Consider the following 17946-nt stretch of genomic DNA (forward strand, 5'->3'; position numbering starts at 1 on the left):
CACTAAAGCCCGGGCAAGAGGAGTAAAGATCCGAGTGGTGAGAATACACATTTTCCTTGCGGAAACCAAAAATGTCATTGACTTGAGTTTCCGTAAGGGTATGGGAGTCCCCGAACACTTGGAAAGACATTTCAAGATCATCATTAACGGTATTTAAACGGGCCGAGAAAATGAATTCCAAGGTCAAGGCACGATGAGTGTCGGCCCGCATTGTTAGGTTATGATACATATGAACAACATAAATCATGCGGAAAAACCTAGATGTCAGGATACATATTAATTGCACATAATCATATAATTAGTATAGAATGCATACACTTTGTAGCGTGCCCTCCCTAGCTGCGCCCGAACCGAACAAGAACAAGTCTTTAGGACTCCAAGTGTCGTCCCTCCGTAGAAAGTCCAAATCACGTCCGGATCCGCCTTAAGATTGACCAACTAGAATCTCCCTTAAGGTACTACTTATTTTCGGCTAAATAGGGCAAGTGTTATGGCTGATTTTTTTGCTTAAAAATCCTAGCTTTGAATACTTGAAAACTTGTATAAATTTGTGAACCTAGGCACATATTTATAGAGTCATGGAAAAGGATTTAGAATCCTATTAGAATACCAATTAGTTTAATTAGAATCCCTTTAGAACTCTATTAAATAAATTCTATCTACTAGGATTAAGATTTAATCATAGAACGAATTCTAATAGTTTTAGGATTCGTATCGCACACAACCGCACACGAGCACGAGCACCGCACAGCCCGCGCAAGCCTCGCGGCCCACGCGAGCTACACAGCTCGCAGCCTATGAGCATTGCTCGCAGCCCACGATGCGCGCGCGCCATGCCTTGCTGGGCCTGGCGAGGCTTTGGCAACGTGTGTGTTGGGCGCTTGGCTTGCTGGGCGCGGGCCTGGCTTCGCGTTGGGCCTTCGTCTAGCAAGTCTCGTCCGATGCTAATTCGTACGACGCGCTTCTGATTAAATTCCCGATTCCGAAATTTCATTTCCGATACGAACAATATTTAACATCTCCGATTCCGGAATTAATTTCCGTTTCGAACAAATATTTAATATTTCCGTTTCCGGAATTATTTTCCGATTCCGATAATATTTCCGATTCTGACAATATTTCCGTTTCCGGCAATATTTCCGATTCCGGCAATATTTCCATTTCCGATAATATTTTCCGATATGTACCATGTTTCCGTTTCTGGCAACATCTACGACTTGGATAATATTTATATTTTCGATACGATCCATATTTCCGTTTCCGGCAATATCATCGTTTCCGGAGTATTCATTTCTTGCCTTTGACGATCTCAGCTCCCACTGAAACCAAGATCCGTCGATTCTGAATATCCATAGATGGAGTATTTAATGCCATTAAATACTTGATCCGTTTACGTACTATTTGTGTGACCCTACGGGTTCAATCAAGAGTAAGCTGTGAATTAATATCATTAATTCCACTTGAACTGAAGCGGCCTCTAGCTAGGCATTCAGCTCACTTGATCTCACTGAATTATTAACTTGTTGATTAATAATGAACCACATTTATTAGACTTAAGATTAAATACATACTTGGACCAAGGGCATTATTTCCTTCACGCATACCCATGAACTTCTCCCACCCCAAACTTCAGAGAAAATACTCTAACTCCGGCCGGATGCCCAACTTATTAACTTCGGAGGAATCATAGAACCTCTTGGGCCGAATGGTTCGGTCCTTGAGACCCATAAAATAGTCCCACGATGCTTGATTGGAAACCTCGATCCCCAAAGTATCAACATTTGGTAGGCTAACCACCCTTTTTCTCGACCCCGAGGGGGCTTTGGAAGCCTTTGATTTCTTTCTACTAAACATTGTGATGGGCAAGGTGTAATACCCCGAATTTTGAAAACTTAATTAATTATGCTTATTTATTTTTATTTAGCTTAAAATCGTATTAAATTCTAATTTCGAACTCATTTTAATTAACGAAGTTTCATTCCGCTTGAATTTTTACACGATTTATTATTTTCAGATTTTATTATTTCAAATTTACGAGCTTAAGCTACTTTTAAATCATTTCGTAATTTATTTTGAATTTTTAATAACATCGGAACATTCATATTCGAAAACTAAATTATTTTTCCTTAACAATATTTTTTCTGAAGAATTATTTTAAAACCTGTTTTAATTAAGGATTTCTACTTTTGTCAATTCCTATGTATAACAATGGGATTTCAGAAATTTGGCCTATTTTTTGTGAAATGACCAAAATACCCCTAAGGAACACAATTTTCATTTCTCTTCTCATCCTTCTCTTCACGTACAAGAATGAAGAAATTTCTTCATTCCTCTCTTCCCTCAATTCAGTTCTTGTTCATGCCTTGGACCCCAAGGACTTCAGCTTCTCTTTCACTCTACTTAAGATTATAATTAGAGCAAAAATCTGCCCCAATTTCTCATACAATCAACTCCAATTTCAAGTTGAATTTCAATAACAAAACCAATTTTTCATTTGAAACCACCACCACCGCCTATCACCACCATTGCCTACCACCACCACCTACTGTCCATCATCACCACAGCCACCCAAAAACACCACCGCACCACCGACACCCCTCGCCCTATTCTTCTCCTCCCTCGTGACTCCCCTGCCCCTCCTCTACCTCCCTCGTCTTTGTCCCTAAGATGCACCACTGTGCCGCAACCACCATTCCCTGCCCCTATCTCCACCATCTTCCGAGCCCACCATCTCCCTCATCCTCGATGGAAAATTCCTGCAGCAACCCCGGAACCACCCACAACACCGCATAAATCCTCTATTTTGCGCGACCTTCCTCCCCCTTTTTTGTTGTTTCTCCGTCGCAAACCACACTGTAGACACCTACTTTTGTCCCCATTCCCGAAAGGGAAGGTTCGATGATGAGAACATAAAATCTCCACTTGGCAACGCATCTCCTATAAAAATAACGAATCTCGATCACCCTTTTCATTTCACCCGAAACCTGCTATTTATAGAAACCCGCTAAAAATAGTAACTGCCGTATTGGGTAGTTGCTAAAAGTGGCAAGACATAAAAGATAGAAACCTGTCATAATTAGGTGTTGCACTCCAACATAAATCCTAAAAGAGGTAGAATTTGCAAGAGGAATCCTATTCCTAGTATAATTCGAAAATAAGAGTTACGTATTAATTAAAATCCTAACAAACCTAGAGTTCGTAACGGGCCCAGACGCATTCCGTCATAAAGTTAATACGCACTAAAAGACTCGGATAAGTCTCAAAGACTCTGTATTCCACGAGTCCAAATCTGACAAGGAAATACGGCCCAGACCCTATTTTCAACGCCTGGCTTTGGGCGCCGAAATCTTCGGCGCCCAGTCCTGGGCGCTGAAATTACCTGGTTACGTGTTCTCTCCTAATTCTTCTTGGATTAGTGCTCTAAAATTCTATCTTTCCATGAACTCTTCCCTATAAATACAGCCCCAAATTCAACGTGAAGAGAACACAACACACAATTCATATTCTGAGTATTGACTCTAACCCCTAAGCCTAAGCCTCGCGCTGCAAAATTGATCCCGCGTTCTGTCGCAATCGATCCAAAAATCGAACAAAACGTATCCTGTCCCTTGTAGCTGAAGAATTAAGCCCGAAAACTTGAGATTCGTTAAATAAAAGGAGAAATAGCAAAGCCAAAGTGGTTAGTTTTCTGAGAACCGTGACGCACCTCTCAAGGGTGCGTCGTAATGTGTCCCTTCACATGATTTAATTGCTTTCCTCGCCCTTTTATAAAACCGTTAAACTATTAAATCTGATTGTTCCATCACGCCTAATAAAGATAATATTTTGGGAAATTGAACTATCATGCTAGGTCCCTTAAATCAATCTAAACAAGATAATCACGATCGATCTAGTATTATGTGTTGCATATTGCTAAAATCAATTCAGATTAGTTTAATAGTTAACGCATGTCCCTTCAATTATTTATGCTGAGCTAGTAAGGATATCCTGCCTCTGGATTTATCGAAGAGCGAGTACTCCTCTCGGTAGTTACAGTCCCCCGAACCCTCAATCTCTACCCTGCAGGTGTACGTTGAGCGATCCCCACACCAGGGATCACAAGGGAACCTATGGCCGTCGTGGTCAAACATAATTGCACTCCCTTTATGTCACGATAACCGGGTTTTGTCAGTTTTTCTCATTGTCGTTAAAAACTGAATGGCGACTCCTATATTACTAGTCAATTGGGTGTAAACTCACAGGAAATCCAATTACACTTGATTTGACAAAAAGAAACGTCACGCCCACGAGGGACGAGGTCACGCATTAGCCTCGTGCTTTTTCGACCCCCTCACAGTGGCGACTCCGCTGGGGATAGTGAAGGAAATACTCGTGCTCGTAGGTAATCAAAATAGCCGAAGGGTGAAACGATCCTACCCCGCGTTTATTTCCCCATCAAGTTGGGACGACCTGAAAATCAGCATATTAATGTGAACGGACAGAACCGCATAACGAATCTTGGCTCCCTTGGGATGTTTCATCTCGGGAGTTGGGACTAAGGATACCCATCGCCAACCGGGGGGTGCATACGCTTCGAATGTTGTCCACTCGGCACTTTCGCTAGTAGTACACCCGTCCCCAACCCAATCGCTCGCCCACTAGGTCCCTCTCATTGGTGCATACCCCCTTGGCTTACATCGTGATTGGCCTCTTGGGCGAAATTTGTCTGTTGAAGGCACTACCTCGACCGGGGGATGTGTTAGATCTGCGATAGAAGCGGTACCAAGCCGGCGCAAATACTACCCATAGAAGCCTATCATAAACTACATGACATATTATTATTTTGCCTCATGATGTAATGTTAGTTATGTGTAGCGAATTATGTGATTGTGTGTGACGAATAATGCTAGAAAACCAACGACCTTAAAAATTGCCCAAACATTCATAAACCAATTGGCCAAAGAGTTATACTAAAATACGTGTTCCGCAAACCCGAACGATCGCCACAAAAATAAGCGACGCTCGGGATGGCCCGTAACGAATCCCACAAACGCTGCACAACGCGTAAAGGACGTTATTAGGCAAGCACGCAATATCAAGTCGCATAAATAAAAAGATATACGGAGACGAAAGACGAGGACCAGCCAGGGACGCATTTTCAACGCCCCTGGCTGGGCGCCAATATTTCTAACGCCCTTCGTTGGGCGCTGAAGTTGCTGCCTTGCCTTTTGGTCAGGCACAGCAGCCTCGGTGCCCGCGCATAAAGAAAATACGTAGCAAAAAAAAAACTTTTCTTAAAAAAATTTGCTGCGAGGGCGTATGAAAAGGCACTCGATTCTAAAAGCGACTAAAAAAATAGTAATAAATAACTCTTCGTGTCGTTGTTAGGCCTCCTACGACGACAATGTTCGGCACCAAAACCGAGCATGCTAATAACTATGAATGTCACACGGGCAAGTGTTTCGAAAATCTAAAGAATGACCAAGGAAAAAACCAAAAAGTGTACCAACAAAGGAGAGAATGAAAAAAACCAATAGAGAGAGTCAAAAGTCTAGACTAAGTAATGCTTACAACTTTGGGGCCTAAACTTTAGCTTATCTTATGCATAGGGCTGGTCCTGCCACTTGGTGCCGATCTGAAAATCAAAGGTTAGTGCGTCTCGAAGCTACATCACCAACGCAAGGTTTAGTAACTCCGAGCTCCATCCGTCATTCCCCCTTTCAAGGATCTCCGCTCCCCCAACCTCGATTCGCACCCTCAAACATGTCCATCGAAGAATTGCGAGACCGGATGGTCCAAATGACCCAACTCATGAGCCAACTGAAAATGGAAAACGAAGCCTTAGCAGCCGCGCAAGCCAAAAACGACCTCGATAACGAGAAGAGGATTGAAAAAATGGTTCTACAGCAAACCATGGGGAGCAAGTACTTCTCCCTCGATCCTAAACCTTTTCCTGGCAAACTACCAGAAAATTTTAGTTCATCTGACTTACCGAAATTCAAAGCCACGGACAATCCCCGTGATCATCTCTTGAGCTTCGTGAATGCCATGAACTTGAAAGGCGTGGACAAGTCCATGTATTTACCTGCCTTTCCGTTGTCCTTGGAACCTGTGCCGCTCAAATGGTACTACCACCAGGACCCTAAGCTCTTCCCCACTTGGGAGGACTTTGTCAATGTCTTCATCAAGAAATACTCGTCGAACATGGATTTTCAAGTCACCATGCGCGAGCTGGAAGTCCTCTTCCAAAAGAAAAATGAAGGTTTCACAACCTACTTTGCTAGATGGAGGGACCAAGCGGCCCAACTAATAAATAGGCCTCCCGAAACAGAATTGGTCTAAAAATTCATTGACAACCTGGACCCGGCTTACAGACAACACCTTAGGTATCTGGGCCTTGACACTTTCAAAAGAGTTTATGATGTGGGAATAAAGATCGAGGATGATCTCGCGAAAACAATACAAAGCAAGCCCGCATACAAAAGTAACACCTACAACAGGGGCCACACATCCCAAGCCCAAGAAGTCCATGCCGTAAAGGAGACCCCCGCCCGGAGAAACCCTGGAAGATGGTTCCGAGATCGAAAGTTTGCCCCACTCGGGTCGACTTTGGTGCAAGCCTTCGAAAGACTAACCAATCAAGGAAAGTTGAGGCCTATAGGCCCCACCCGTGACCCTCCTGTCAAAAGTAAATATTGGGTCGAAGGTACTTACTGCAAATTCCATCAAGGAAATGGGCATGACACTGAAAACTGCTGGAATCTAAAAAACACAATCCAGGACATGATAGAGGATGAAGTAATACCTCTCCCTAACATTGGCAAACCCAACAACAACAAGAGCCCACTCGGCTCTTGTCACATCTCTCTCGACCAACCAGAAAATAAGAACTTCGACCCTACGGTGTACATTACACCTCAAGGTGCACCACTCGCTGTGGTCCCTAGGGATCGAATCGAGAGAGAAGTGTGCGGTGTGTGGGATGATGATGCTGAAGATGTCTACCTATCTCAAGTATCGGGCCAGGACCTCTTTACCGAAACTTGGCCCGGGTATGCTCTCATTGACACCACCCCTCAGGAGCCCGAAGTCGACAATCTCACCCGATCCGGAAGGATATACCAACCGGATATTCGCCCACCTCCCGTAGACGATATCCCAGTCAGACAAACTCCTGAGAATGGACGGCGCACCACCGTCGCAGAAGTCATTGAAAATCCTCTCTTGAAGCAACTAAAAAGAACTAAGGCCGAGATTACCATCTGGGATCTCATGTGTACTTCAAAGGAGCATCGTGAAAAACTTATTCGCTCACTTGACCTCATCTCAGTCCCTACGGACATCACACCTGACTCGTTGGTTAGCCACATCACGAGAGATGTTGAGGAAAAAGCAATAGTTTTTACTGACAAAGACTTACCTAAAGAAGGAGGCGCCCACAATAAGGCTCTCTATCTAGTGGTTGGATGCAAAGCACAAAACATCCCCCTAGCGCTCGTAGATAACCGTTCGGCAGTTAACGTTTGCCCATTGCGAACCGCCCATTGCTTGGGGCTAGGAAACGATGACTTCCAAACCTCCACGCAAGGAGTACGAGCTTATGATAACTCTCGAAGGCCTGTGTTGGGAAAAATTAACCTTACAATACAAACCGGGCTTGTGGCACGCACCACGGAGTTTCAAATAATCGACATCAAGCCCACTTTCGACCTCCTCTTGGGGCGCCCTTGGCTCCATGACTTAGGAGGTGTGGCTTCTACCTTGCACCAAATGGTTAAACTTAACCATAACGGGGTAATTCTGGAAATCCGCGCTCCTCCTCTCGACATCAGTTGTACTATGGTTGGAACAGCCGAAACTGCAGACGACCTTTACGGTTTTCAAATGGATGAAGCCATCCAGTTCATTGAGGACTATAATTTAGCATTTCTAGATCCGCGAGCGTCCCGGGTTATCCCTAAAATGCTGTTAGCTCAAGGTTATTTCCCAGGAACCCCATTGGGCATAAGGAAGAAGGAATGCACGTTCCATCCTCTACCCAACAAATCTACTCCCTTTGGCCTAGGCTACAAACCAACGGAGGAAGATATTGCTGACCGCTTGTCTAGGCTATGCCTTAACGCAGCTAATGCCAAACAAACCACGTTTCTTCCCCCGTATCAAAGAACTCTTAATGGATTGTTCGTACGGGAAGGAGAAGTACACCCATGCTGTGATTTCCCTGAACCCTTCGTTCAGGATGGCTTGCTAAAGCCCGAATTTGAAATTTTTCATGACTGCCATACCTTGGATGAGGTACCTCACCTCACCAAGACCAAAACAGCTGAAATATTGGACAACCAGGCTCTATGGACATTGTTTAACGAATCGAGGCCTGTGGAGGACGAGACTGTGATGACTACCCTAGATTTACAAGATGAAGGTTTCGATCCGACCCGGTTAATCTCTCCTGCATCAACACTAGAAGAGGCCGAGAACGGATGGGTGAAGACATGTCAGTGGGTCAACACAAAGGGAATATAATTCAAGATGAGTACCGGCGAAGGACCAAAGTTTTACTAGACTAAACCCAAGGCTTGAGCCATAGAGAGCACCTTAGTAAAGAAAAACGCCTAGTAGTTCTTTAGATTGATAGAAAAAATAAAGGCTTTAGATAGTCCTAAGACCCCTTAGAATATAGGCAAATTTTATTTCAGTGTGTGTTCCTTACTTTCCAAACTAATAAAGGCGTAAGATTTCTCCTAAAAACTTTTATTCTAACACTAAACAAGCACTAAACGTACTTGCAAATACAAAAACAAAGAAGCAGCCCACTATAGGCCCAATAAACAAGGCCCACTCGGTCTTGAAATCGTGACATCGAAATCAATACCCTAAAACCCACAAAGTGAACCACACTATCATATTGCTAAAACATAAGGGTCTAACCCATGCAACCCAAAGAAATCAAAAAGGAAATCAAACCCAAACAATGCAAATGTTGCTCAAAAAAGAAAATTCATAAAATAATAAACACCACCCCCCACGTCAACGCGCACCTCGGCCCACTCAAAAGCCTACACAAAGATCTTCATATCTTCCGCACACTAACCCCATTCTCAAAACCATCTCGAGTCATGAATAGAAAAATTAATCCGGACAAAAATGCGTCTCACGCTAACAGTCAAAAAAGCCTCCGAAATAGCGTCAAAATTGATTTCAATACGAGTAAAAAAGTAAAACAAAAAAAAGAGAAAAGAAATAAATGCAAGAACATGTGAAGCAAAGCGTCGAAAAAAGACCGCCCATAAATCATTTTCAATGCCCAGGGTTGGGCGCCGAAATCTTTGACGCCCCAACCTGGGCGTTGAAACTCTATGCCTGCCAAATTTTGCCCAGAAGTGCTCGTCATTTTATCCGCACATAACGGAAAAATAACGAACACTTGGGGGGTACAACACGTATTCAGATATACGTACCGAAAAATAGCCGTACAAAAAAAAAACAAAACAAATAAAACACATGGAATTTCATTTTTATGTGCAGATACACGGCTTACGGCAAAAACAGCAGATTAAAATAATGATAAAACTTCACTCATTTCACCGATCAAATAATATGTTTCCACCTCATAACATATCTATTAAATTCGGCATCCTAGAATTTATTCTAGCTAGAACTACGCGCGACCTGATTCAAAGTTAAAATTATTTAACAAAGATACATAGGCAATCCTATTTACGGATTCGGTCCAATCAAGTAAAATATATATATATACGTTGTGCAAAAGTGTTAGACATGAGAAAATATATAAAAAAATGAAAAAAGAGGAGAAGCAAAAAGTGAAAGTAAAAATAAAATACGCCTTTATTAAAAAATGATAAGAAGGAAAACAAAAGTGCTAAGGAATGAAAAACAAACACAACTGAAATAAATAAAGGGCACCTACACCCTAGCAAGAACTACACTACTCTAGTTCCTCCGGATCATCAAATAAAGTCTTGTAGAGCGCAATGTTCGTGGGGTCCACCTCCACAAGTTTTTGCGCTGCCCCTGTATCAATCTCCATAAGAACCGGCTCCTGGACACTAACTTCCAAAGATGCCAAGGCCTCAGAAACATTCTCAGTTTGAACCGTTATAGCCCACTCAGCCTCAAGGGCACAAACAATGGTGGGGGAAGGATTATCAACATCAACTGGATTAGTCACTAGTTCTACTAGCGGTTGAGCTTTCCTAACCCATACATTGTTCCGGCAACGATCTCCGCGAGAGCTTGCATTTCTTTTAGCAACGACAGGCCCCTTCATGTTAGGCATCTTCTTAGGCCTAGAACTGGAACGGGGAGGAACTTCCTTTCGCTGTCGATCAGGACGAGCTTTCACAGTCTTGATACCATGGGTGCGAGGATTGGCAGAATTACGGCCCTCATACTTAACCCGAATACGAGGTATCAAAAGCTCAGCCGGCTCCCCATTTCGAGCCTCGGTCCTCACAGATTTATCATCGGAACTCATCCACAACTTGTAGTTTTCAGATAGACCCACAAAACCATTTGTAGCCACAGCCCAAAGCGGGAGACCATCATAATATTTAGCCCATGCTTGAACCCGTGCTTGTGAAAAGGCCGCTACTTTAGGTGGTACTGTATCAGAAAATGGGATAGTCTGCCTTAAGCCGTATTGGCGCATGACTCGGTAAGGAAAGATATAAATGGGCCGAGATAGCCCCAACAAAGATACATAAACTGATACATCATAACCCCCCGTCATAGTAGTCAAACCCCACCACGGTACCACCCACTTAATAGAACAAATACCATGAGTAAAAAAGGAAGCCCACTCGGCCTCGTCCTGGCCTCGGTGCAAATACTTTCGATTACCCAAGGCTATAGGACGATAATGTTTAGGATCGGCAGGAGTTTCTAAAAGCCTAAGCCGTTCCATGAGCCAAATCTGCAAAAAGGAACAGGTACGATCAGATCAAAAAAATAATAAATAAACAAACGAAACCTGGGGCGCAGTTTCAACGCCCAGGACCAGGCGCCAAAAATTCTAACGCCCAGCCCTGGGCGCTGAAAATCAGCTCCAGGCAGGACGAACGAAAAAATATAAAAAATATGTGTGCGCAAAAGAAAGATCGATTACATGCAGCAATAGGGGGCTCCCCTTAAAATATTCAGATTTGGCATTCTTCTTCAACCCATCCGCACTCAACAAAGTCTAGCACAATAGAATAGCAACTTTCCATCTGGCTAATCAAGGGGATCAACCTTATGTCATCGAACTCGCCATTGTTATTCGACAGCAAATAATGATTCAACAAGCAAAATACAAGGGCTCGAATGTTCAATTTCTGTTCGGTCATATTTTTACTTGGTCTAAAGTGATGTTTTACAAGCTTTTCCAAATTAACCTCATCACCCACAACAATCTCAGCAATCATGTTAGCATCTAGTCCTAGGAAAGCCCCTATGGTTGTTTTACCCTCTTCAATGGTGCCAGGGGTGGCAGGAGTAGCATTAGTAGGATAACCAAGGATCGCAGCAAATTCATCTGGCAAAGGACATATTTCATTGCCCCGAAAGACAAAAACATGGTGATCAGAATCCCAAAAGCTCAGGGCTGCACACAGAAAGTTATAATCAATATTAATTTGTTGTAAGCCTAAAAGTGCCTCTAAGTGGTATTCTTTCAACAAAGCCTTTTCTGTAGGAGTAAGGGCTCTTAGCCAACGCCTGACAGCTCGTTGGAGGGAGAAGGGAGGAATCGACATGACAAAAGCAAGGAAGAATTAAAGCTAAGCAACTACAAGAGAGAAGAAGATTGAGATCTTTTATGCTCTCAATTTGTTAAACACTTAGTTTTAATCAAAGCTTCAATTTTTCGTTCATTCTTCTGTTCTTCATTTAGGTATTAATTCTTACTTTGCTTTATTATTTTGTTTTGATCATGTTTTTAATAATATGAGTTGCTTTTTTATTGCTAATATGAGTGAGTAGTTTAATTTCTAGGGTTTAGGGGATCCATGAATGTATTATTGGGATTGAATGTGGACTTGATTATTGATCAATGGATTGTGATTCCTATAGCTTATTTTAATTGTTCGTCAATTCTGTTCGGCCGGACTATTTTGATTGATTTTGATTAACCTTAGATTATGCGCCGATTGGTATAAATCTGATGTTTTTGATCTGTGGCTATTAGATAGGAATTGTTTCTAGTACATAGCGAGAGCCTGCTGGTTATATTTACCTAAGGAATTCATAAGATTCGAGAGATGCATGTTTTCCTAGTTATGATTGTTGATTGATTGTAGTTGTGCGTTGTCCAATCCCGGTCTGTATTTGTGGTGAAACATTGCCCTAGATTCCTTTAATATTGATATTTTTCGATTTGATTATTGCCTTAGCTTTAATTTACAAACCAAACCTAATCCTTTGTTACTAATAGTCTAGACTTGTCGATTAGTAGTAGAGAGAATACTGTTTCCCTGTGGATACGATCCCTGCTTCCCTTGCTATATTTTTAGTTGGTGAACGTTAGGTTTATCTTTGATAGGAGTGCGATTTAGCCTGTCAAATTTTGGGGTCGTTGCCGGGGAAACGGTTTTATCTTCTGTTAATAATTGTTTGTTCTAGATTATTGTTTATTACTTCTCAAGGAACTCCCGTTCCTTGAGACCAGATCTCACACCCATTTGTAGTTTCTTTGTCTACGCCCAGGATCGTAGGTACTAGTAATCTTACTCCGTTCGATCCTGAACCTGAAAGGACCTTCCGTAGACGAAGAAACTTTGTTGGAGAGTGTGGGAATTACTCTAACTCTGATTCTGATCATATTCTTGGTGATCTTTTTCATTCAGATACAGATACATTTTCAGAGATAGAGATGGGTGACGAAACAGTTGAGCCGAGGCTTACAGACTATTCTAAGCCAAGTCTGTCCGTGCTACCCAAGGCAGTCATACCTTCTATTGCAGATGAGACTTTCAAGATTGAGCATGCATTAATAAACATGATTGAGAGACGCCAGTTCGGTGGGGAGAAAGGTGAAGACCCAATCCTTCATCTAACATTTCTCTACCATTGAGAGGAAGAATGTGACTCCAGGACAAACTATGGAGATGCTTTACCCGTTCTCTCAGAGTGGAAAGGCAAAGTTGTGGTTCAATGGGTTGAATCGGACGACAATAAAAATTACTAACTGGGAATCTTTGGCCCTTGCATTCTATGTGAAATATTTCCCCCCTGAGAAGACAACTCGTCTGAGGAGCCAGATCATTGCTATTACTCAACAGGCAAATGAGAGTTTGTTCGAGGTCTGAGAAAGGTTCAAGGATTTACAGAGAGGTTCCCACACCATGGTTTGAGTGACTGGTTTCTGATTCAACAATTCTATAATGGTCTGGGTAATGAGTCTAGGCTTATTTTGGATTCTGCTGCTAGTGGGAGATTCATGCAACTTGCTGTGACCAAAGCTATGGAGGTGATTGAGGAGATGGCCATTCATAATGCCCGGCATGGGAATCCTAAAGGTCTATCTAACAAGGGTGGTAAGTGTGAGGGGGTCGAAAAAGCACGAGGCTAATGCGTGACCTCTTCCCTCGTGGGCGTGACGTTGTCAGATCAAGTGTAATTGGATTTCCTGTGAGTTTACACCCAATCGACTAGTAATATAGGAGTCGCCATTCAGTTTTTAACGACAATGAGAAAAACTGACAAAACCCGATTATCGTGACATAAAGGGAGTGCCATTATGTTCGACCACGACGCCCATAGGTTCCCTTGTGATCCCTGGTGTGGGGATCGCTCAACGTACACCCGCAGGGCAGAGATTGAGAGTTCGGGGGACTGTAACTACCGAGAGGAGTGCTCATCGATAACTCCAGAGGCAGGTTATCCTTACTAGCTCAGCATAAATAATTGAAGGGACATGCGTTAAACTATTAAACTATTCTGAATTGATTTTAGCAATATGCAACACATAATACTAAATCGATCATGATTATCTTATTTAGATTGATTTAAGGTACCTAGCATGATAATTCAATTGTCCAAGGTATTATCTTATTAGGCGTGATAGATCAATCAAATTAATAGTTTGACAATTTTATAAAAGGGTGATGAAAGCGATTAAATCATACGATGGACACATTACAACGCACCCTTGAGAGGTGCGTTGTGGTTCTCAGAAAACTAACCACTTTGGCTTTGCTATTTCTCCTTTTATTTAAAGAATCTCGGGTTTCCAAGCAATGTTCCAGTATTCAAGCTTAATTCTTCAGCTACAAGAGACAGGATGCGTTCTGTTCGACTTTTGGGTCGATTGCGACAGAACGCGGGATCAATTTTGCAGCGTGAGGCTAAGGCTTAAGGCTAGAGTCAATACTCAGATTATGGAATTGTGTGTGCCTCCTTTCACGTCGGTTTTAGGCTGTATTTATAGGAAAAGAGTGTGTGGAAAGATAGATTTTAAGATACGAATCCAAAAAGAATCCGGAGATAAAACGGCCCCAGGCACTTTCAGCGCCCAGGGCTGGGCGCCGAAGATTTCAGCGCCCAGGGCTGGGCGCCGAAGATTTCAGCGCCCAGGGCTGGGCGCCGAAGATTTCAGCGCCCAGGGCTGGGCGCCGAAGATTTCGGCGCCCAGATCCAGGCGTTGAAAATGGGATCTGGGCCGAGTTCTTGTCAGATTTGGACTCTTAGAACACGAAGCTTTTTGGGATATTTATCCGAGTCTTTTAGTGCGTATTAACTTATGACGGAATGCGTCTGGGCCCGTTACGAACTCTAGGTTCGTTAGGAATTTAATTAATACGTTACTCTTATTTTCGAATTATACCAGGAATAGAATTCCTTTGTAAATTCTATCTCTTTTAGGATTTATGTTGGAGTGCAACACCTAATTCTGACAGGTTTATATCTTTTATGACTTTGCCACTTTTAACAACTACCTTTTACGGCAATTACTATTCTTAGCAGGTTTCTATAAATAGCAGCTTTGGCTGAAATGAAAGGGTGATTGAGATTCATTATTTTATAGGAGATGCGTTGCCAAGTGGAGATTTATGTTCTCATCATCGAACCTTCCCTTTCGGGAATGGGGACAAAAGTAGGCGTCTACAGTAAGCATGACTTGAATTCCATAGAACAACTAACTGCCCAATTGACTGCTTTACATTACAAGTTTGATAATATGCAAGTCGTAAATCCTCAATATGCTCAACCTGTTAGTGTAGCTGCAATGATTTCTCAAGCCGTTAATGCCTGTGATAGTTGTGGGATGTCTGGTCATTATGCATAGGAATGTAGGAGCTCTATTGAACAATGTAATGCATTCCAAGCCTATAAACAGAATAACCCGTACTCTAATGCTTACAATGAGGGGTATAACAACAATCCCCTACTATCATACATGAGTACTAATATTCAAAACCCCCATCAGGTCCAACATCCTCCACCACCACAACCTCAACCATACCAACCACGGAGTAACTACAATCAACATTCTAGTGGACCACCTGGGTTCCCTAGACAACATACACCACCTCCACCTCCACCTCCACCACCACAACCTCAACCTACACAGTCCGACCCTATGCTAGTAGAGATGAGAAACATGATGTTGCAGATGCAGAAGTCTCTGAGTGAAAAGGATGCTAAAATTAATGCTCTTGCCGCCCATAACAAGATCATTGATACACAGTTGGCATAAATGGCTACTACTCTTGCAGAGAGACCCCAAGGTCAACTCCCTTCACATCCCGAGAATAGAGAAACTGCTAATGCTATTACATTGCGGAGTGGAAGAGGTTATGACGGTCCTTCTATGCCCGTCGAGGTTGATTCTGAGGTGTCTGCTAGTGGTCTGGTTGATGAGGAAACACCAAAGATAGCCATGGATGGTAAACAAGCTGAAAAGATAGTCTATGAAAAAGAGGCTACAACTGAGGTTAAGAAGGGGACAAATATTCAAGTACCACCTATTGCACTCCCCTTCCCAAATCGGCAATTCAAGAGTAAGCTAGACAAACCGTTTGGCACATTCTTGGATGTGGTCAAAAACTTGTAGGTAACGGTTCCTTTTACTGAATTGATTTTACAGGTTCCTGTATATGCTAAGTTTATGAAAGATATTTTGACCAGGAACGTGCTTTTTGTGAGGTAGAGACTGTAGCTTTTACTTAGGAATGTAGTGCTTATTTACAGAACAAGTCTCCACCTAAACTTAAAGACCCCGGGAGTTTTTCCATCCCATGTAACATTGGCACCGTTTTTATTGATAAGGCTTTATGTGATTTAGGTGTTAGTGTGTCTGTTATGCCCTTGTCTGTCTGCACTAAATTGAACATGGGTAAGCTTAAAGTTACTAATATCACTCTACAAATGGCCGACCGTTCTGTCAATTACCCCTTAGGTGTTGTGGTTGTTGTGCATTCTGGTGATTGTGTTGGACTTGTTGGAGTAAGTTTTTGTTGGTTTGGTTTTATTAGGTGATTAATTTCTTAGGTGGAATTGTGGTGTTGTTGGATTGTTGAAGTTGGAGTTGGTTGTGGTTGTTGACTTTGCTTGGTTGTTGGTTAATTTGTTGGAGTTGGTTGTGGAGTAACCTTGTGTAACGCCCCGACTTCTAAACACCATTAATTAGGTTAATTATCTTTAATTAGCAGCGGAAACCTATACTTAATCGGAGCGTCACATGTCGTATCTCCCTCACGGGAAATACAAGACGACATAATCTTTTTAAATTACTAAATAAACTTTAATAAGAAATACTTTTAGCATTGATTAAACATTAATATTAAATACTAACTCAAATCATGAAATCAAACTTAGAGTTTAAATAGTACATCCATTATTACTAATGACATAGTTATCTTTACTAAACATCGATCGTGAATTTGATGGTGGCATCCTCACTCTAAGGCATCCCATGATCTTCTTCGTACCTAAAACAAAAGCAACATCGTGAGCCGAGACCCAGTAAGATATATACTACCCTAACAACGTAAAATCATTTCAATTCATTATATTTACTTGCAAACAGGGAGAATAGAATATAGTAAATCACTTTTATAAAAGCATTATAATAAAACATCATTTATAACTTGAAACTTTAGTAGTTCCCATTATCTTTCATAAAACCTTGATTTTACTTGGTAACTGACAAGTTAGCCTTGCGGGACGTCTCCTACCTTGCGATAGTCCTCAAGGAGAACTCTCCCTTGTTGGACATAAGCCCGTACCTAATTAGTTTTTTTAGCGTGCGGTAACCCTCAAGGAGACTCTCCCTTGTTGGGTGTCCCGCGGTACGGAGGTACGTGCACGACCTAGAAATAGTAACCCCACTAACTGCCAGAACCGGTTACACTTTTATTTATCATGTTTCGTATCTTATTCGTAACTCATAAACATCATTCTTATAAAATCATTCATAAACATGCTTGAATATAATCATCATAAAACACACTTTATGAACACATTTCATATCCCACAATCCATTAAAACATATCATTATAACATATTTCATAAATTCATAAAACACGGTTCATATGGAGACTGTGGGTGTTAGCAATAGATGTTACCTCGACCGTAGTTTATATTTCCTGTTCGATGGACCGTTCTTCCTGAGCTCCGAGTTCGATTTCTTTCACAGTATAAATTGTTGAATTAGTACTAAAATGGTAAATAAATTAAAATCAATAATTCCAAAATAATAAATATATAATTTATAATTTCATAATTAATGAAACATTATTCATTTCAAAATTCTTTCAAAATACACATTTTTAAATCATTAATAAGAATTTATTTTATGCAAATATTTAAGTAACCATTTATTTTCGTAAAACATTAAAAATAATAAGACCCACTTTGGGAATTTGGGCCAAGGAAATTTGGGCTTAATTTGAGCAACAAAATGAAGTTCCAATTACTGGAACTCGTTTCCTTTGGGAGAGGAACAGAACACGAAGGAACAGGGGAAGC

This window comes from Spinacia oleracea, chromosome 1 (assembly GCF_020520425.1).
Source record: "Spinacia oleracea cultivar Varoflay chromosome 1, BTI_SOV_V1, whole genome shotgun sequence".
Classification (NCBI taxonomy): Eukaryota; Viridiplantae; Streptophyta; class Magnoliopsida; order Caryophyllales; family Amaranthaceae; genus Spinacia; species Spinacia oleracea.